At 37.3% G+C, this 23,079-nt stretch overlaps 1 protein-coding gene across 13 annotated transcripts in view; it reads left to right on the top strand.

Moving 5' to 3' along the window:
- The window catches only part of BMPR1B (bone morphogenetic protein receptor type 1B), a 524,547-nt gene that overhangs the window by 387,423 nt on the left and 114,045 nt on the right, over positions 1-23,079 (top strand). Inside the window, exon 1 of one of the 13 annotated variants that reach the window (XM_006071671.4) lies at positions 22,269-22,412. The exons of 11 other annotated variants lie outside the window; for them this stretch is intronic. The gene's annotated coding sequence lies outside the window, so the exon portion shown is untranslated. Of the gene's footprint in view, positions 1-22,268; positions 22,413-23,079 lie in introns of those variants that run through there. One more of the 13 variants, XM_006071667.4, reaches the window with a different exon arrangement.

Raw genomic sequence — 23,079 nt, 5'->3', positions numbered from 1 at the left:
ATAATTTTATACTGAAAGAATAAAAAGTCATTCACTATGTGAGAGAATAAACATTAGCTACAGTAATGCAAGCTAAATGGTTGACTAAAATGTGGTAATCATTGAGCAATATATGTGTATATCAAATCCTTATGTTGTTTACCTTATACTAATGCAATGTTATATGTCACATACGTCTAAATAAAACTGGGGAAGAAAGTTACTCTTGTGGGGAGTAATCTAAAATATAGGAAAGAGCAGTTACAAATTCTCTAGCTTTTGTTTCAGTTTTTACTATATACTCAAAATTGAAGAAAGTGTAGTGTTAACTGGCCTAAGAAGAATACAGTGTGATCAGTGTGGTATGTGCCATGTTGTATTCTGTTGTATTTGTAAAGCTTGTGTGGTTTCTTGGGTGTAAAGTAGCTACGTTAGAGATTTTTAAGTGGGTTTTAACCCAACAACTAAAATCAGGCTTCAGTTCATCTGATTTGAAAAATTGATCCTCATCTTTTATTCATATATAATTTTTTATTAACCTATGATCAGTGGATAGAATTTAAATCAGGTGTTTATTTACTATGAGAACAATAACCTGATTCCAGATTAAACAGTTTAAGTTTCATTTGCTCATTATTTTTCTTTCATGACATTAATACAACTAAATATATCCTCAGCACTATATTTCAGATGTTTTTTTTGGCCTGCTAGTATTCATCATTGGTCTTTTAAAAGTCACTAAATCAGTTCCTACTGACTTTCGTATGTAATAGGGCAGACATGCTATGTAAAATGTTTTAAAGTATGTCGTATTTTACATATACTATATATAGGGTGTCTATAAGCAATGGAGCATAAAAATATTTCTGAACCCACCATTGTACATAAGAAATTTAGAACTAACATTATGTTAATGCTGTATGAACATTGGTTGGAATAGGGATACTTGTTTGCTTTTGAAACTGGTCTATCTTCAAATATTATTGGTAAAACACATATTTATAGAGCTCAGCAGAAAATGAATGTGTCCTGAGTGTATGAGGAGTGGATTATGTATTCATAAAAGATAGCTTTCTAACTAAATGAGAAGTAGCTTGTTTGCAGGACAATTCAGTAATTTATGTATATATATATATCTTATTCCCTGGGAGAGAAGAAATAGGACAGGCAGTGTGGTCAGCAGTGAGGTGGAGAACTTGTTCAATGGCAGGAGGTTTTGCCTACAGAACACGAAGGCTCACTCAGCTGGGTCTCGGCAGTATATTTTATAAGGAAACCTGTGTGTAAAAATAGATGTGAATGAAACTTCTTTTAGGGCACAGGGTCCTATGGTTGTTACAGAGCCACTTTGTTTTAATGGAAAGAAAATATGAAAACTCTCCATTTGGAAGCAAGTCTTAGGGGAGTGGCTTTGAAAAAGTATCTTTTTGTGCAGTGTTACTAGTAAGCATCCAAAACAGGTGTGTTTTCTAACCACACTGATTAAGTAACTACCTTAATCAGCATTTCTCAAATTCAGTTAGGGTGTACTTCTTTTAGAATACTAGAAATCATATATAACGATTTGGTACAGTTTTTCTGTGAATTTTGGCAGATAATTCAATATTTGAAACAAAAGATGAAATTGAAGGAAATTGTGTTGAAGTTCTAGGTAATCTTTGCTATTTACCCTTAAAAAAAAAATCACATGATACACCCAGTCCAGAGTTATAATGTTATTGTCTTTGACAAGAAAATGTTTTTATTTCTATGGTGTTTATAAATGCCTATATTTACAACTCTCTTTGTAACATCAGTGGAATTTCTGAAATTTGAGTTTATAAAAAGAATATGCAATTAAGTTAATATATGACTATTACAATATTCAAGTAATATATCCATAAATCTACTACTGCTAGTTTAAATCAATTAGAGGGATTTAATTTAAAGTCTGTTTTCCTTGTGACAGGACTAAAGAGAACAACCCTATTTATTGCAGGAAGGTCTGTGTTATGGATTATCAATAAAGTCTTGGAGCTCAGGTTAGACACAGCGAGTGGAAGCTACTTTGTTAGTATCATACTCTGAAGTTAAAAATGAGAAAAACTTTCAGTGCTTTCTTGACCTCCATAGTGAAAGTCAAAGTCGCTAGTCATGTCCGACTCTTTGCGACCCCGTGAATTCTCCAGGCCAAAATACTACCGTGGATAGCCTATCCCTTCTCCAGGGGATCTTCCCAACCCAGGAATCGAACCAGGGTCTCCTGCATTGCAGGGATTCTTTACCAGCTGAGCTACCAGGGAAGCCCAAGAACAAGTGTATTTTCTTTACCATAAAATTGCCACTAACTTTATTCTCTTATGTGAAATTATTTACCATTTCCAATGAAAAGTCCATAGGGCTCAAAATAAATGAAATCTAACACATTTAAACACACATACCCCCCAAACTTTGCTCCATACCTTTCTTTCCTCTCCTTAGAGACTTCAGCCTTCTCCTTTATAGCATGCCTGCCAACAAAACTTCTCGTATGGTAAAATGTTTTCAATTTATATGTTCTTTCCAGCTCTTATGTCAGAGACCCTTGAAGTTACTTCAGATCTCAAAGCAATGATGGCAAGCCTTCAACACTCACTTCTTTTAAAATAAGTTTATATGCATTTGTGTAATACATTTTCTGGTTCTCTGGCTTTGAAGCCTATGCCACAAATGAAACAGACCTCTCACACAAAATACATTTTAATGTATGCATGCTTATACACATGAATGAGAACGTATATAATACAAGAAGTCCTAATGTGGAGACTTAAATACTGAACAATATCTTACTGGTTACAAGCTTTCACATATGTTCTGTCATTTGTTCAGTATGACAATATTGTGAGGAATAAGAGGATTTCTGTTTTCTAGCAAGAACTGATGCTAAGAGGGATTAATTGTGGTAGAGATGGAATCTGTGACCCTTAGTCTAATGCACTTTTTATTAGACCACACTAAAAATTCTCTTTTAAAACCCAGCAAGATGACACTGCTTATTAATAGAACTGTTGAATTAAGAATTGCTGAATCTATCTGTAATTTAGCCTATGAGGCCTACACTTTTAGCTACTTGAATAATGATTCTAGCAGCTAGTATATTAGAGTCTATATTTGCACACTGCATAGTCTTTGTCCATTAAAGGAAAATGTAACATTAATTGATTTATCTGATTTTGCTTTTAGAAAACTCCATTTTCTCTTTGATGAGAGATGATTGGTCTTGACAATTGAAGGTATTTATTGCATTTCAGATTAAAATTTTATCTGCCAGACGAGTGTCTCAGCCTTTTAGGGTTTCCCCACTCTCTAGGATTCTACTGACTGTCTTCTCCTTCCAAGATCAATGCTGTTGCAAACTTAAGAAGCCTCATGGTGTTGGGAGAGGTGTGTCCGGTCCTGGTACTGTCCTGCGTAATCCACTGCATCTACCTCTGTGAGGATTGCCCTCCTGTTTGCTCAGTCCGTGGTCTAAGCTATTCTAGAACACAGTCCACAAGCGTTTATGGCATCTGTAAATGTAGTATCGGCACAGATAATACAACTTACTTCATCCATCCCATAAATGTCAATTGTCTCTGTTGTGTGCCAGGCACAGTTATAGATGCTTTGGATTTTGTAGTGACCATGACAAAGTACCTGCTTCCAAGTGCTGATATTTAGAAGGAAATGACCAATAAATACAAAACAGAGATCCTCAAATCAGACATGACCTGAAGAAAATGTTAGAAAAGTTGGCGGTTACTTTTCGTAGGATGGCCACAGAACTGAAATCTAAATGATGAGAATAAGTTAGAGGGACAAGTGAAGGGACTGTGAGATTAAAGGAGTGTGCTGTGCTCGAGGGCTAAAGAGAACACCAGCATTCAGAGGGCATTTTGGGCAAAGGGGAAAGTGATAGGAGACGAGGTCAAAGAAGCAGCAGAGGCTGAAACACGGGGGCACAGTAGCAAGTGTGGATTTCTTTGTAATTGGAGGCTTTAAGTAGGAAAGTAGCATGTGATTTACACTTTGCAGATGCTTCTTTGGTTGCTGAGTGGAGTACTCCCTCTGAGGCAGGACGTATGGAATCAGTACCCTAAAGGAGGCTATTCTATGAGTTTCTGCAGGGCTGTAACTTAGTCTAGAATTTTTGCAGTGGAAGTGCTGAAAAGTGGTTCAATTTGGGATATATTTTGGATATAGTACTACCAAGTCGTGATATAATGTATTGAATCTAAGACCTGAGAGAAAGAGGAATCAAGGAAGATCTGATGATTTATTAGATCTCATTCATTAAGAAAGATCTAATGATTCCCTAGTGAAGGACAGGGAAGCCTGGCGTGCTGCAGTCCATGGGGTTGCAAAGAGTCGGACGAGACTGAGCGACTGAACCACAAAAATGATTTGTGAACAGAAAATATCTCTTGTAAAGGGTTAAAATGGTAACAGCTTACCTGGCTGGTTTGCCTTCATTCACTCGTTCCTTGTTGTGGAAATGTGAAGTATCTTGAGAGAATCAGCACTTTGCACTGAAATTGTTTCCTAGAAGTTGCTGCTTCAGTTGGTTCAAATACACCTATTAGCCAGAAGAAGAGAAAATGGGATACATGTTGGAATGCGCTTTTCAATTTCGAAATGGTTTTCAGAAACGTTATTAGGAATCATATTTTGAATATCTGTTGTAGAACTGTGATCAAAGTGTCAGTTCCCTAGAATGGTTTTCTTTTCTTTTTTTTTTAATTTTATTTTATTTTTAAACTTTACATAATTGTATGACCGTAGTTTTATTTACTGAGAGAGAAGGTAAAGAACATTGCTTATATTTGTGCTATGAACTTGAAAGACCTGATATGATAATAATAACCTATTTTAAGATAGTACATATAATCATTAAACCTTTGTTTAGGTTTTAGCATGACTAGCATAGATTTGTGATTGTGTTTTTTTGGGTCACAAGTACACTTGACATTATGTCAGGGCCCCTTGTGTAATCAATGTGTAACAGTGTATCTTTGCTCATTTTATAGAACATAACTTCATGATATGCAGGTTGATATTTGTGTCTTCTAATTTATAACATTTTCTTCATACATATCTATTTTATTTTGTAATCTTAATGAAGAATTAAACCCCAAATGATAATAGAAAAAATAATTCAGTTATTACACAAAGGTATAGACTTCAGAATATCCTTGTAAAGCTGTACGTTTGTAAAGTTACCAAATAACTTTGTGTCCATACTGACTCCATCCACTTTAAGCATGATTTCTCACTATTTCTTAGTCCAGGTGCTTTATATATTATATTCTCAGTTTTGTTACTCATTAAAATGAGTAACATTACTCATTTTTTAAAATACTTTTCCTTTAATGTTTATATAATTCTTAGATACCATTCGAAGTTGTCCCTATAATGTCTATATTATTTTAGATAAAAATAATAATTGCCAGATTACTCGGGATTTAATTTAAAAAATGAGTGAAGTATACCATAGTTATATATCTATGTAGTCTGTGCTTTTAAAAATGAAAGGCATATTTGGCAAAACTAATACAATATTGTAAAGTTTAAAAATAAAATAAAATTAAAAAATATAAATAAATATGGACTAGTGAAAAAAAAAGAAAAAAAAAAGAAAGGCAAATTTTTCTTAGCTAAATTCTTAAAATTATCCAGCTTATTACTTCTTTCTCTGTGGCCAATTAAAAAAGGAGTAGTACTCCATGGGGTTGCAAAGAGTCGGACACGACTGAGTGAATGAACTGAACTGAGTACTCTCTAGGGTCAGAAGACCAGTTAGCTTTGTTTGTCAAACAAAATGAAAAGAAATATTTGATTCCAAACTGAGAAGAATCTATTTCTCATTTAACTTATTTTTTTCTCATGTGTTTCACTTGATTTAAAAAAAAGAAAAATTAAAATTATAAATGCTAATTGATTTGTCAGTTAATCTCTTAGAGTCTGAAATGTTTAACTAGTTATCTGAAGTTATCTGATTAAAAATGTGGAGAGGGGAAAACCAGAATTTCTCCATTTCTCATGAACAAATCCTACATGCTTTTCTCTCAGTATGTGGATCTGAGAGGGAAACCCAGCTTGCTTTATTATTCATCTTTCCTTTTCAACTGGATGATAAAGGCTGAGCCATCACATCAAGCCTATTCTGAAGATGTCCTGAGTAACAATAAACCCTTTGTGATGAAAATAGCACAGGGTAGCTATTTACAAAGTGAAATATCCTGAACTTACTTATTATCTATATTACAGTGTACTTTGTACATCAGCAGTCTTCTGCTTATTGACTGGGAAAATATAAGTTAAAATGGATTATCTTAATAGAATATAATGTTTTTCATTTTCAGTCTTGTACTTTAACCACCAAACCACTCAAATAATTAAGTTGGTAGATGAGATGCCTGCTTTTATGCACATATATTGCCTGATGTGTTCTATACTTTTTATTAGGGGTGGTAATAATTAATCATCTTTTATCTGTGTGTTACTTTCTACTTGATGATACTTTTTGCTATGTCAAAGATTGTCTTGCAGAAATAACCTGACCACAGTGGAAGAACCCCTAGAGTAAAGGAAAGCACCCTAAGATTCAGATGAATTAACTTAATGAAGATGGTGTCTTCAGTGCAGAGGCAACAGGAAGGCAGGACCAGAAGCATTTACCCCAGGAGGTTATATATAGGATGATTGGAGACATTCCTAGAGACAATGAGGCACTGGCATTTATTTAAGAGAGAGGCTATTTCCCTCAGAGGGCTCATGCTGGAATTAACTGGTGTCATTTTGAAGGAGGGTTTTGCTAATTGGCATCTCCCTATTGTATATAATGCCAACACCTTTTTGTATTAATTATTTCCCGTAAGCATAACTCAGTAAAGGAAAACTCGTTGCAGGTTTATAAAGATTTAAGAGGAACTGTTGCAATTTAATTGGTTTCCAAAAGCCCTATGTGAACCAGAACATTTGGTTGGCATTATTTGTATAATGTTTTGTTGTTTGACGTTGCAAGCATTATGTTCATGTATTGTGGTGATGGCCTGCTGAGTAATTGCAAGGTTCATTATACTACCAAGACTGTCAAGGGGCATTTATGGATATTCATGTGCAGTGAACCCTTGAACTTGAACTGGTCGTTCTTCTCTCCCATGTCTGAAATTGTGTTTACTCTAAATGGCAGGAGAAACTTTAATTATGAGACTAGTAAAGAGGAAAAATTACCTAAGTTAAAGTGATAAAACGTGATCAATGTATTTAAAAATGTACCTGCAGTTTTTCCTTTCTACTATTAAAGTGTTATAGTGTTGACACATAATTGCATGTTAATAAATACATATATATGTTTGCCCACACATACCTCTTGAGTTTTGCTTTTTAAATTTCTTTGCTATTTCAAAAGTTTTTGAATCAATGTGCAGTGCTTGGATCATATTTTTAAATTTCATTTTAATATTTTCAATTTTTTATTAATATTTGGCCTGTAAATAGAATCTCTACAGTATAAATAATGGATTTCTAATTTTTTACATTGAAATATAGTTTGGGTGCACATTTGTCATGAAACAGTATGTCTTTAAAATACTTTAAAAAGCTTAGATTATGAGTTTCTTTGAGAATACAGATGACATTATTATGGTCGAAGGGATTTCATTATGAGTGTCCCTCCACTAGACTTTTAAATTCTTGAGAATAGAAGCATTCCATTAACTAATCTATGTATCCTGTCTCCAAGTGCTCAATGCATAGTGCATGTTCAATGAAATCTTGCGGAACTGAACTGAAGAGAGCTGAGGGAAAAGCAGGAATATAAGAGAAAATTGTAATTGAAAATACAGATACAAGTAGAACATGGAGCACATGGAGACTGGTGGCCAGAGATGAAATTGGAGAATGAGGCAGGGCAGATGCTTCTGTTGCAGGTGCTTGGATCAGATAGAGACAATGTTATGGAGCCACTGCAGAATTTTAAGCAGTTAATCACTCTTCACAGTGTTATGGAGGATGGAAATGGGGCAGGAGTAGGAGATCAACTCTCTGAATCACCCTGGCTGGGATATAGTATTTTGGAAGCCTCGGTTGGGCAAAGGTTATTTCCCTCCACCCCCTTAAAAAAAACAAACCTCTTTAAAAAATTAATTTTGGTAAAATACACATACAATAAAATTTGCTACCTTAATGATTTTTACATGTTACAATTCAGTAGTGTTAAATATGTCCACATTATTGGGCAAAGTTGAAACTCAGTCTGTTCAGGCAGTCGTAGAATAATACATCATGCTGAGTGACTTAAGCGACCACGGACATCTATTTTTCACAGTTCTGGAGGCCTGAAAGTCCAAGATCATGGTGCCAGAACATTCGGTTCCTGGTGACGACCCCCTTCCTGGAGTTAGATTGCTGTCTCCTTATAGAGCAGAGAGAGACAGAGAACACAACAGAGTTAGCTCAGGTCCCTCTTCCTCCTCTGATAAAGACACTAATCCCATTATGGGGGCCTTACCTTCATGACCTCATCTAAGCTTGATTATCTTCAAAAGGCCCCACCTTCAAATACTGTCACATTGAGGGCTTATGGCTTCACCATATGCATATTATAAGAGCATTTATATTTTTGTGACTGGTTTATTTCACTCAGTATAATGTCTTTAAGGTTCATCCATTCTGTAGCATATGTCAGAATTTCCTTCCCTTAAAAGGCTGAATAATACATCATCATGTGAACATTCCATATTTTGTCTATCCATTCATCTATTGTAAAACTCTTGAGTTACTATTACCTTTTAGCCCTTGTGTATAATGTTACTATGCACATGGGTGTGTAACTGTCTTCTCAAAATTCTGTTTTCAATTCATTTGGATATATATCCAGAAGTAGAATTGTTAGATTATAAATTAATTCTGTTTATGATTTTTTAAAGAGTTACTCTTTTCCATACCAGCTGTACCATTTTACATTCCCACCAACAAGGGTTTCAGTTTCTTCACATCCTCTCCGATAATTATTTTGTTTTTGTTGATAATAGCTATTCTGTTGGGTATGAGATGATATCTCATTGTGATTTTAATTTACATTTCCCTAGTGATTAGTGATGTTGAGCGCCTTTTTGTGTGCTCATTGGCCATTTGTATATCTTCTTTGAAGAAATGTCTATGTAAATTCTTTGCCCATTTTTAAAATTGGGTTGTGTTTTGTTTTTGTTGTTGCTGCTGCTGCTAAGTCGCTTCAATTATGTTCGACTCTGTGCAACCCTATAGACAGCTGCCCACCAGGCTCCCCCATCCCTGGGATTCTCCAGGCAAGAACACTGGAGTGGGTTGCCATTTCCTTCTCCAATGCGTGAAAGTGAAAGTGAAAGTGAAGTTGCTCAGTTGTGTCCGACTTGTAGTGGCCCCATGGACTGCAGCCTACCAGGCTCCTCCGTCCATGGGATTTTCTAGGCAAGAGTACTGGAGTGGCTTGCCATTTCCTTCTTTGTTGTTGTTGAGTTCTAGGCATTCTTACATATTCTGGATAATAGCCCTTTTTCAGATATATGATTTACATGATTTCTTCCATTTCATAGGTTGCTTTTTCATGCTATATTGGATTGCTTTTTCATGCTATTGATTGTATTCTTTGATGCACAGAGGTTTTAAGTTTTATGTTTACTTTATCTAGTTTTTAAATTGCCTATGGTTTTGAAATCATATCCAAAGAATCATTGCCCAATGAAGTAATGTGAAACGTTTCCCATATGTTTTCCTTTAAGAGTCTTATACTTTTAGTTCCTATGATTAGTTCTTTGATCCATTTAGAGTTCATTTTTGTATATTGTATAAGGTAGGGATTCATCTTTACTTTTTACATATGGATATTCATGTTTTCCCAAAACCACTTGTTTAAAAGACTGTCCTTTCCTTACTGAATGGTCTTGGCAGTCTTGTTGATGCTCCCTGCTGGAGCAAAGGAAGAAAAGGGCCTTTGGTGCATGGAAATGAGAAATGGACTTAAGAGACAGAATCTTGGAGAGACACCAGAAACTTCCTAAATAAGATAATCCTGGAGGCAATTTCAGGAAAAAGATGGTGGAACCTTCAAAAGCACAAAAGGGAAGATTTAGAGCAACTTCCAGAGCCAGAAAGAGTGAGAAAATAATGTTTTGTTTGTTTTTGAAAAATATGTGAAGTAAACAAGGAGGGAAGTGTAAAAAGTGTGGAAAAAGATGAATGATAGGCAGTTTACCTTAAGGAAATATAAAGTGTCCTATGGAAGACAGTAGGCATAAATAGTTATAATGATGGGTGAGGTAATAAGATATGTGTCATAGACATGTCAAGTACTATGGAAGTTTGGAAAAGGAAACAATTATTTCTACCAAGGGAATCAGTTGGGTCTTCCTGGATATATTGCTCAAAATTTCAGGTTGAACGCAACAGAAACCAACTATGATTAATTTACACAGAAAACAAAGCTACTAAGAGGATATTTGCTAGTTCATAGATTATCCAGGAAGAAATCTGGATTCATCCAGGAGGTGATGTAATTCCAGCTGAGCTATTTCAAATCCTAAAAGGTGATGCTGTGAAAGTGTTGTACTCAGTATGCCAGCAAATTTGGAAAACTCAGCAGTGGCCACAAGATTTGAAAAGGCCAATTTTCATTCTAGTATCAAGGAAGGGCAGTGCCATAGAATGTTCAAACTACCACACAATTGCAATCATTTCACATGCTAACCAAGGTAATGCTCAAAATCCTTTAAGCTAGACTTCAATAGTACGTGAACCGAGAACTTCTGTATGAACAAGCTGGATTTAGAAAAGGCAGAAGAACCAGAGATCAAATTGTCAACATTTGTTGGATGGTGGAAAAAAGCAAGGAAACTCCTGAAAAACATCTAGTTTTGCTTCATTGACTATGCTTAAGCCTTTGACTGTGTGGATCATGATAAACTGTGGAAAATTCTTCAAGATGGGAATACCAGACCACCTTACCTGCCTCCTGAGAAATCTATACACAGATCAAGAAACAGCCATTAGAACTGGACATGGAACAATAGGCTGGTTCAAAATTGGGAAAGGAGTATATCAAGTCTGTATATTGTCACCCTGCTTATTTAACTTCTATGCAGAGTACATCATGCGAAATGCTGGGCTGGATGAAGCTCAAGTTGGAATCAAGATTGCCGGGAGAAATGTCAGTAACTTCAGATATGAAAATGACACCACCCTAATGGCAGAAAGTGAAGGAAACTAAAGATCCTCTTGATAAGGTTGAAAGAGAAGAGTGAAAAAGCTGACTTAAAACTCAACATTCAAAAAATTAAGATCATGGCATCTGACCCCATCACTTCATGGCAAATAGATGGGGAAAAATTGGAAGCAGTGACAGACTATTTTCTTGGGCTCCAAAATCACTACAGAGGGTGACTGCAGCTGTGAAATTAAAAGACGTTTGCTCCTTGGAAGAAAAGCTATAACAAAACTAGACGTTGCATTAAAAAGCAGAGACATCACTTTGCTGACCAAGGTCTGTCTAGGCAAATATATGATTTTTCTAGTAGTCAAATATGGATGTGAGAGTTGGACCATGAAGAAGACTGAGTGTTGAAGAATTGATGCTTTTGAATTGTGGTGCTGGAGAAGACTCTTGAGAATCCCTTGGATTGCCAGGAGATCAAACCAGTCAGTCCTAAAGGAAATCAACCCCACATATTCATTGGAAGGACTGATGCTGAAGCTGAAACTCCATTACTTTGCAACCTGATGCAAAGAGCCAACTCATTGCAAAAGAACCTGATGCTTGAAAAGGTTGTGGGCAGGAGGAGAAGGGGAAGACAGAGGATGAGATGGCTGGATGGCATCACCTATTCAATGGACATGAGTTGACATGAATTGGAGCAAACTCTGGGAGATGGTGAAGCCTGGCGTGCTGCAGTCCATGGACACGACTGAGCAGTTGAACAACAAGAAGGAAGAAATGAGAATCAAGTTTGGAAGACACACTACCTAGAACTGTATTTAAAATTGCAGCTCAGTCTTCATCTTGTAAGAAGGACCGCAGTGTCACCAGTTCAGCATGGGCATTCTCACTTACCTGCTCGCATCTTCAGTGCTAGGTCCAGATGTTACACCTGTACCCGGTGCTGCTGCTGCCTTTGGAAGCGCTGGTCAGAATGTATGCCCTGGGCTCTTTGGTAGCTTTGTGTAAAGTCTGGGAGAGGCACATCTGATTTGGAAGATTTTGGTCCTATAGTCATGTCCTAGCTGCTAAAGAGGCAAAGAAAGTGAATCTGTGAAATTTTTTACCTTCTATTTTGGTAGAGTTCTGTCTCAAACAAATGGAAAATGCCCAACACTTAGGAAATGAGAAGTGCTTGAAGCTACGTGATTGCAAAGCATGATAACATCCACAGGGTTGAGAGAGGTAGAATTTGGAGTGCTGTGGAAGTAATAATAGTATTTAGACTTGCGTTTGTAGTTGGAAATAGGGGAATAGTGGTTCAAAAAAATAGGTTTAGCCTCGTAGTCAAAATGATAGTAGCTGAAACCTGGGCTTTACAAAGGAAAACATTTGAGAGAAGAAATCATTGGGAAAGAATCATGGTTATCTATATTATATGAACATGAGAGGAAAGAAACTTGGATGAATAGGCCCTCATTATGAAAACCAAATGAAGAGCTTCTAGTGAGACCTTAGTAAATTCTCTGTGTTCAATTTACTTTTAACTGAATGAGGTTTTTAAGAGGGAAAGTAGAGACAGTGCTACATTGCCGGGGGACAGAAAGGATTTGTTGAGTTTTGAAAGAAGAATTTCATTAGAATGGTGGGGATAGAATCGAAGAGCAAGTAGAGATTTACAAGGAAGAAGGAACTGGGATGAGAGTAAAGTTTGGCAGTCAGGGTCAGGTGCTTGAGGAAGTGCGAGATAAGGCTTGTCAAAGGAAATACTTGGGAAAAAAGATGTATTGAGCACCTACCGCATAGTAACTGCTGCAAGTGCTTGCAGAATCTAAGTGAACAATGGACAAAGATCAGGGCCCAGGGGGTCCTTATACTCTGCAAGTGTGAGGGGAGCCAAGTAGTTACCAATAAAAATAGCTAGTTTAATTTTATAGTGGTTAAAGGTGGTAAGTAGAAAAAACTACTAAAGCAGAGTAAGAAAAATTAGTTGGATTTGTTCATCTTTGAAAGAAGAATTTCTTTGGAAGGGGGCGAATACAGGTCTAGGAGGGACTAGTTGGGGTTTGGGGATGGGAGTGTTGCAGTGGTTCATGGAGTGTAGGATGGGCTTCACTGAAGTGAGAACGGAACCAAGACTGGAAGAAGGCCATGGAGGGAGCTAAGTAGATGTCTAAGGAAGGAGTGTTGTAGGCAGAGAATGGGAGACCCAAAGTTCTGAGCTGGAGCATGCTTGATGTGTTTGAAGAACAGGATGAGGAAGGGGAAGAATAGTGGAAGAATCCAATGACGTATTTGGAAGCCACCTTTTATATAACCTTGTAAACCACCACAAGGACTTCAAAAGGACATCCTAAGCATCTACGCTAGGACTGACAGCTCTTTGATATTTTTTGTAGCCCACTATGGGGTTCAGAGAAGGCAATGGCACCCCACTCCAGTACTCTTGCCTGGCAAATCCCATTGATGGAGGAGCCTGGTGGGCTGCAGTCCATGAGGTCGCTAAGAGTCAGACACGACTGAGTGACTTCACTTTCACTTTTCACTTTCATGTATTGGAGAAGGAAATGGCACCCCACTCCAGTGTTCTTCCCTGGAGAATCCCAGGGACGGAGGAGCCTGGTGGGCTGCCTCTATGGGGTCGCACAGAGTCGAACACGACTGAAGCAAGACTTAGCAGCAGCATGGGGTTAATCTAAATCTTCATATACAATTCAGAAAGACTTCAAACTTGCTTTTCATAGGCTATTTTTATTTTTAACAACTTCCAGAAAGAGATAATGAAAAACCAATACAGAAAGATAATGTTATAGAAGAGATGCAAAGTGAGGCAAGATTCTTTACTGAAGAGACAGAAGGTAAACTGCGATATAGTTTTTTTTTGCGTCAGAGTGAAGTGAACATCTTGTTGTTCAATTGTCAATTTCTGATTGTATACATATAATTTAATGAAAAATTGAACACCACTTTTAAACAAGTGTTTCTAAAAGAGCAGCTATTGCTTTTGAACTTCCTCTTTTCTTTTTTTTTAACAAATTTTTTAGTGAGAGTGCTAATGAGATATATTGAGGACTCAGAAATTAAATCAGATTGATCATCTGGATTGGCCTTAAATCATCTGAATAAAATTCAGGTTTTACTCATGTCAATTAAGGTTTAATTTGAATGTTTCATTTGGCATATCTCTGGTTGACTAAATTTTTCAGTTTTCAGCTGGGTATTTGATAGTAACAGACATGGCCACACAGGTTGTTGACTAACTATAATATAATAAGAAACAAGAGCAAAGTGAACAGATAAAGGAATGCCTGTGTAACTAAGATTTTTGTATTAGATAAGAGTGGTATTAGAATTTCATATATTTTCATTAGACTAGTGGGGATTTTATCTGCTATCATGGTCTGTAAAGCTCATCTTTTTTATCTCCATAATTTAAGCATCTTATTTTTGTCACTTCATGTACATTTAGTATCCTCTGATTTGGCTATAGTGCTTTGGATGGAGCATGGAAGAAAGGGTTTCACTAAGACTGAAGTCTGATTTCGCTGTATGGTGATGTACTCTGATTGAATAAGGTCTATGTGTGGGGTTTTTTTTTTAATTTATTTATTACAAACTATTGGTTTAAACATTCAAACCAACTCTGAAACTTGTGAAAATTCTCCAGATATGGGGTATATTAGAAAGACTTTAATGAAGCTATTATAGAAAATGTTTCTTCTCATAAAAAACTCGAAACACTAAACAGCTGTGCTTTATATCTGGGGACAGGTGAAGGAAGATAGGGAATTATATGCATGCGTGTGTATTTATACAAGATACAGTATATTTCAGGCATCCTTTTGGTATCAACCATCTGTCATTAGGAAAGTATTTTCAATATACACAGTTGACTTCTGGCTGGTAGAAGAGATGACAGGTCTAGCATGTTATGATTCTGAACTGAAAATTGTGACAGTCTTACTTGTCATATTTGAAAATATTTTTGCATGTACATAGATTTTCAGTGTCACATTAAATCAAAATTAGCTTTCAGTAACTCTTGTATTTCTTCTAGCATCAATTTGTAAAAGACTACTAGAGCTAAGTCTGCTAAGAAATGTGGAAATCATATACTGGCAGCATGACTGTTGAAAAAATACCCTGAAAAAGCTGATGGATGCTAAATAAAACCAAACTTTTCTTTGTTATAAATGTCTTCTCTTTTACTTTAAGAAACTTTTCCTCATGTGATTCCTTATATGCATACATAGGTATTTTCCAAAGAGTGGAAAACAGATTGTCTAGGAGCTGGCTTCATATGGTATGTGAACTTAAGCATATATTCTTCAAATGTTTAAATAGGCCTATACTGTAACCCCTTTTATATTGCTTTATTTGTGTAAACCAAGATGCACCTTCCTTCTAATTTATATTCAGAGAAATTTATAAGGAAACATACAAGGTAAACATTTTTTGTATAATAATTTAAATATAAATTCTTATTTTCAGTTTTATACCAGTTCAAGTTGGATTTACATGAAATTAATGCATGATTGACTCTAGGATGAAATAAGAGTAGAGTGATAGTAATTGTCTTTAAGAATTGATTTTTAAATGATGATTTTTATAATGGCTAGCAAGAGATGCAGAGAGATACTTGGAGGTTTTGCTTAGGGGTGCATTAGTACTAATTTGATAAAGAAGATAATATTCTTTGGAAGAGAGCTTTAGGTAGGACAAGTTAGTAGCTTCTGTGGTTCATTATTTTCCTAGTGAGTAACTTTAATACTGAAGAGACTGGGGCCAAAGTATTAAACAACAAAAATCCTTCTCACACAGTTCCTTGCAAGTGGGGCAAAGTAGATCTTCTCAACAGCTTTCTCATGTGTGAAGAAAATAGCATCTTTCATTAAAACAAACTTGGACTCATCTGGTGGAGGGGGGCGTGCATTACATTGTCCTGGTGACTTCCTTCACCCACTTTTTCTTTCTCCTAAGTTGACAGAGTTGCTGCACTATACCTGCTGAAGCACAGGTTGACTGAAGGGAAAACACTCTTTGCTTCCTCACCTTAGCTGCTTCACTGGTTGATAAACGTACCCTGAAGGACTGCTGGAAAAGTTAAAAAAAGATGTATACAAGACACTGCTTTAAATCAATGAACATAAGCTTATGTTTTAATTATTATTAATACACTTTTTATAAACAACTAATACACACAGTCTAGAGGCAAGTTACATCTCTCACTTTTATCTGAAACTGCTGACCTCTCCGCTTTGATTACCGGAGTGTCTCTTGTCCCACTCCTCTGAATCCACAGGTTTAGGATTGAGGGTATCTGATCACTCATTTGCTCTAGCCTTCAGAATTTCTGGCAGTCATGTTCTCTGAATGAATCTTATCAGCCCATGTCTCTGAGTCTTCCATCAACTGAGTGGATGGTTTCTGCCCCAGTTATTTCTTGCAGAGCAGAAGCATGTGAGTCTCTAGCCAGTGAAATACTGGTGACTGATCCTATCTACCTGTGACCAGCTCCAGGCCTCTTTGGCTCAGGCTTACTCTGTATTCTCTCTGTATTCTCATCTGTAAGTGGGAATGATATCCCTGGTGGCTCAGACAGTAAAGAGCCTGCCTGCAACATGGGAGACCCTGGTTCGATCCCTGAGTCAGGAATATCCCCTCGAGAAGGAAATGGCAATCCACTCCAGTATTCTTGCCTGGGCGACCCCATGAAGAGAGGAGCCTAGTGGTTTATACAGTCCATGGGGTCACAAAGAATTGTACACAACTGAGTGACTAATGCTCACTCCCTCACACAAGGAGGCACTGAGGACCAATGAGGCGATGTATGTTAGTTACATAACATAGAGCCTAAAGAATAAAAGTTCACCAAGTGGTATGTAACGTCATTAGCATCATCATCCTATAATCTTTTAGAAATAGCCTATTTATCCTCCCTGGGTTACTTACTTTCCAGCTCCTGTCAAGACATCTCCCTCTCATTCAAATTTAGCTTCTTATCTGAGGCAGTCATACTGACCAGGTGATGGATTGAATAGCATGTAGTGAATAACATACAGAATAATCTCACATTTGTGTATCACCTGGTTCCCTATTCCTGGAGCACAAGTGTGACCTTCAGTTCAGTTCAGTCGTATTCTTCAGCACTCAGCTTTCTTTATAGTCCAACTCTCACATCCATCAGTTCAGTTCAGTTTAGTTGCTCAGTCGGGTCTGACTCTTTGCAACCCCATGAACTGCAGCACACCAGGCCTCCCTGTCCATCAACTCCCTGTCCAACTCCCAGAGTTCACTCAAACTCATGTCCATTGAGTCGGTGATGCCATACAACCATCTCATCCTCTGTCATCCCCCTTTCCTCCTGCCCCCAATCTTTCCCATCATCAGGGTCTTTTCAGATGAGTCAGCTCTTCGCATGAGGTGGCCAAAGTGTTAGAGTTTCAGCTTCAACATCAGTCCTTCCAGTGAACACCCAGGACTGATCTCCTTTAGGATGGACTGGTTGGATCTCTTTGTAGTCCAAGGGACTCTCAAGAGTCTTCTCCAACACCACAGTTCAAAAGCATCAATTCTTCGGTGCTCAGCTTTCTTCACAGTCCAACTCGCACATCCATACATGACCACTGGAAAAACCATAGCCTTGACTAGATGGACTCTTTGTTGACAAAGTAATGTCTCTGCTTTTTAATATGCTGTTAAATGTTATGACCAGCTGGTCATAACTTTCCTTCCAAGGAGTAAGTGTCTTTTAATTTCATGGCTGCAGTCACCATTTGCAGTGATTTAGGAGCCCAGAAAAATAAAGACTGTCACTGTTTCCAACTGTTTCTCCATCTATTTGCCATGAAGTGATGGGACCAGATGCCGTGATCTTAATTTTCTGAATGTTGAGCTTTAAGTCAACTTTTTCACTCTCCTCTTTCACTTTCATCAAGAGGCTCTTTAGTTCTTCTTCACTTTCTGCCATAAGGGTGGTGTCATCTGCATATCTGAGGTTAATTGGTATTTCTTCTGGAAATCTTGATTCTCACTTGTGCTTCCTCCAGCCCGGAGTTTCTCATAATGTACTCTACATATAAGTTAAATAAGCAGGGTGACAATATACAGCCTTGACGTACTCCTTTTCCTATTTGGAACCAGTCTGTTGTTCATGTCCAGTTCTAACTGTTGCTTCCTGACCTGCATACACATTTCTCAAGAGGCAGGTCAGGTTTTCTGGTATTCCCATCTCTTTCAGAGTTTTCCACAGTTTGTTGTGATCCACACAGTCAAAGGCTTTGGCATAGTCCATAAAGCAGAAATAGATGTTTTTCTGGAACTCTCTTGCTTTTTTGATGATCCAGTGGATGTTGGCAATTTGATCTCTGGTTCCTCTGCCTTTTCTATAACCAGCTTGAATATCTGGAAGTTCATGGTTCACGTATTGCTGAAGCCTGGCTTGGAGAATTTTGAGCATTACTTTACTAACATGTGAGATGAGTGCAACGGTGCGGTAGTTTGAGCATTCTTTGGCATTGCCTTTCTTTGGGATTGGAATGAAAACTGACCTTTTCCAGTCCTGTGGCCATTGCTGAGTTTTCCAAATTGGCTGGCATATTGAGTGCAGCACTTTCACAGCATCATCTTTTAGGATTTGAAATAGCTGAACTGGAATTCCATCCGCATCCACTAGGTTTGTTTGTAGTGATGCTTTCTAAGGCCCACTTGACTTCACATTCCAGGATGTTTGGCTTTAGGTGAGTGATCACACCATCATGATTATCTGGGTCATGAAAATCTTTTTGTATAATTCTTCTGTGTATTCTTGCCATCTCTTCTTAATATCTTCTGCTTCTGTTAGGTGCATATCATTTCTGTCCTTTATTGAGCCCATCTTTGCATGAAATGTTCCCTTGATATCTCTAATTTTTTTAGAGATCTTTAGTCTTTCCTATTCTGTTGTTTTTCTCTATTTCTTTGCAGTGATCACTAAGGAAGGCTTTCTTATCTCTCCTTGCTATTCTTTGGAACTCTGCATTCAAATGGGTTTATCTTTCCTTTTCTCCTTTGCTTTTCTCTTCTCTCCTTTTCACAGCTATTTGTAAGGCCTCCTCAGACAGCCATTTTGCTTTTTTGCATTTCTTTCCCATGGGGATGGTCTTGATCCCAGTCTCCTGTACAATGTCATGAACCTCCATCCATAGTTCATCAGGGACTCTGTCTATCAGATCTAGTCCCTTAAATCTATTTCTCACTCCACAGTATAATCATAAGGGATCTGATTTAGATCATACCTGAATGGTCTAGTGGTTTTCCCCACTTAGCCTTTCTTTGCATCACAGTGAAACCAGGTATTAATAGAATTATGCCTGTATGGGGTTCAGAGGTCCTGGGGGCAGTCTGGAGGTTTATTATTGTTTTTTTTTTTTTTTTTTTTTTTTTTACTTTATAGCTTATCTTAACAAACTAACTGAGTTTATTTTCATTAGTACTTGAATTGTGTAAATTGCCTTTAATTCTCTGGTACTCTTTAATGTTAATTGTTTTTTTGTGTGTAGTATTCTTATCTTGTATGCAGGCTCTACAGGTCCTTGTTATATTCATGGTCTGACATAGGCTTTTAAAAAAAACTCACAATCTCTAGGTAAATGATAGTGTCCTATATTTAAGATATTATTCTGTTAGAAAATTCCATGAAACATCTTTTTGTAATGGGTTTGTGCTGATGATCAAATTATACCCTCTAAGTCCATAGTGTTACATTATTTTAGGAGAATAAAGTTTGGGCTTATTTGTTCTCTTTTATAAGCTCTCAGATCCCTTTATTGAGTTGTGAGGAGTAGCAATGATAAAAGACCAACACTGAAAGCCTGTATCAGAAGATATTATGTCTATTTCATAATATTGGGATTGTACCCTGTCCATCTAGTCAAGGCTATGGTTTTTCCAGTAGTCATGTATGGATGTGAGAGTTGGACTGTGAAGAAAGCTGAGCACCGAAGAATTGATGCTTTTGAACTGTGGTGTAGGAGCAGACTCTTGAGAGTCCCTTGGACTGCAAGGAGATCCAACCAGTCCATTCTAAAGGAGATCAGTCCTGGGTGTTCTTTGGAAGGAATGATGCTAAAGCTGAAACTCCAGTACTTTGGCTACTTCACGCGAAGAGGTGACTCATTGGAAAAGACTCTGATGCTGGGAGGGATTGGGGGCAGGAGAGAAGGGGACGCCAGAGGATGAGATGGCTGGATGGCATCACCGACTTGATGGACATGAGTTTGAGTGAACTCCGGGAGTTGGTGATGGACAGGGAGGTCTGGCGTGCTGCGATTCATGGGGTTGCAAAGAGTCGGACACGACTGAGCGACTGAACTGACTGACTGACTGACCCTGTTAATATTGATCATATTTGTATTAGGTAATAATGGCTTATGCTATTGATTGGTATTTAATTTCATTAAGATATGTTCAGAGTATTTTATCACAAATACTCTATTACTTTTATAAATGGCTCAAAAAGGATGCCTTCTATGATGGTTGTTATAAAATTCATAGTTTTAGTTTTTGATATATATCTTTAGTGAACAATTGTTTCAGGAAAAAATATCAATCTGCTAAATTTATTGACCTTGTTTATAAGTAAAGGTTTGGAAATTTTAAAGTTGAAATGCAATCTGGTTGTCCCTTTTTTATTGCGTGTGAAATTTTTTTGTTGCTAGTGGTAACTGTAGAGAATTTTTTTCAAATAGCACCCTTTTAATAACAATGGTCTCCCCAAATATACTGTGGCATAGCTTTAAACTTGATTAAGTCTGTCTTGGACTCCCCCTTCCTCTCTCTGAGTAAATGGAAGAAAAGTTTGGCAGGCTCCGTGCTGTGCACTTGATTGATGTCCAGAACATCTGAAGGACTTTTGTGTCCTGCCTGCTCTCCATGAGTGCATAATGTGTGAATACTTAAAGAAGGTCAGCCCTTATCACATGTAATCTAGGCCTGAAGGCAGATCTGCAGTGACAGTCATATCCCGTATGTAAGAACACAAATCATCCTCTACATGCTTTAGACAAGTTGTGGGATATTTTTTCTCTCTTTTTACCCCTTCCCACTCATGGGGGGACCTTGGCAGAGCCATGAAAGCAGAGAGAAGACGTGCTCAGAATAATATGTCACTCCTCCGAGGGAGGAAGGGATTGTTTATTTGTCATGATGTGATGGTCTTTCACTGTGCAGCTGAAGGGAGCTTTGGGTTGTTAATGACTAGTGATGTGGAATGCTGCAAATTAGAATGGGGTGGGGAGGCAAGAGGTGGCCTGAAAGCCGCTGAAGTTGTGGCCTTTGTAAACTCCAGAGTCAGGAAAAAAGGTTTTTTGCACACTTGAGTTCTATTGTTTATTTTTTCTCCGATAAGGGAGTAACTTTTTATATTGTTTTGTAAGTGTAAAGCTGAAAATCAGAATGACAAGATGCATTAGCCAGTACAATTCTGAACACACTTTTCTATTTTTTGCTCAACTAGTATGAAAGTATGAAGACTATTTTACTGCAAAACTCTGTGGCATGGTAGGTACTTAAAATGCTATAACTTCTAATAGGAGCAAGGAAAGAACTGTTTTTTATGTGTCTGTGTGTTTGAATAGAAGTTTAAAAGTAAACATTCCAAACAATATTAGCAGAGATGTTCAGTTGTTAAAATAACACTCACCTTATTGTTCTCATGGAGACTATTAAGGATATTGTTGCATTTTCTTATATAAAAAGGAAAATATTTTTCATCTAATCTCAAAAAGTTTACTAGTTTCTTTTGAAACTCAGTCAGCTGCAAGAAGTAGTTGTGGTCAGGTCATACAATGGAAACTGCAGACACCCCATTCAGAGGCCAAGGCATTGCTTCCTATGCATGTAAGATAAAATCAAAAATCAAATTAGGAGCTATAGGGTCCTTCCTTCCCAATGTCTCTCTCCCACTCTGCTTTTCCAGCCCAGTTTCTCTGCTCTCAAGGCATATACAGGATTTCATGTTCTCAGCAAACATTGCTCTTTTTCTTGCTCATAAATGTCTGTACTGTCTGTTCTCTGCTTGGAATCCCTCTGCCTCCCTTCACGCAGTGAATTCCTACTTATCTTTGAAGACCCGGTTCAAATGCCTCTTCCCCACAAGTCCAGTCCCACTCCCGGCCGGAATTAATCTTTGTTTATGCACTGTATTCTCCGTGTTCCCTCGGCAGAGCCGGCCACGTCTGTAATGCCTTGTCATGATTTGGTTGTGTTTGTCTTCGCCCACTACAAGGTAGGCTTTGTCCTAAAAGCAGGTATGGTGTAATGCTCCCGTACCCCCTTCACTTGACACAGTCCCCCACATATAGTTTAAAAAACTGTGTCTATATATAAAATCAGGAGATTTGGAGGAGTTTTATGTGAAAATAAGTCACAAGTTGAAACTGTTAAAAAGTAGTCTCACATTTTCAAACTGCTTCTTGTATTTGTTCAACTACATAATGATTTAATAAATGAGGTAAATAAAATAATTAAATAAATATTTGCCTTTGTGAGTATAATATGAATTTTTAAAACTCAATTATCCTAAGATTATTGTGTGTGTGTGTGTGTGTATATATATATATAATATCCTTGTTTTAATGATCATATTATTTGTGACAGGAAGAATTTGGCAAATGTCATATTAAAGAACATTATTGTTAATAAAGATTTTTTTGTTGTTGTTCAAGAGGCAGTAGAGTGATTAGTGAAAGTTGTCAGGAAGTTGACTATTTTCTGATGTCCTCCTATGTACTGGGCACTGTATTCAGTAATTTCTGTTCATTTACTTGTCTAGTTGGTATAACAATCTTAACAGGTACTGAGCAGATTATAGGACAGAGAGCTTAAATAATTTACAGATGACACAAATAGACTTTCTCTACAGATGGATCCACAAACCTAGAGTGAGCACATCT

The sequence above is a fragment of the Bubalus bubalis genome, chromosome 7, assembly GCF_019923935.1.
Source record: "Bubalus bubalis isolate 160015118507 breed Murrah chromosome 7, NDDB_SH_1, whole genome shotgun sequence".
NCBI classification, from domain to species: domain Eukaryota; kingdom Metazoa; phylum Chordata; class Mammalia; order Artiodactyla; family Bovidae; genus Bubalus; species Bubalus bubalis.
This window is presented reverse-complemented; position numbering and strand designations above follow the sequence as displayed.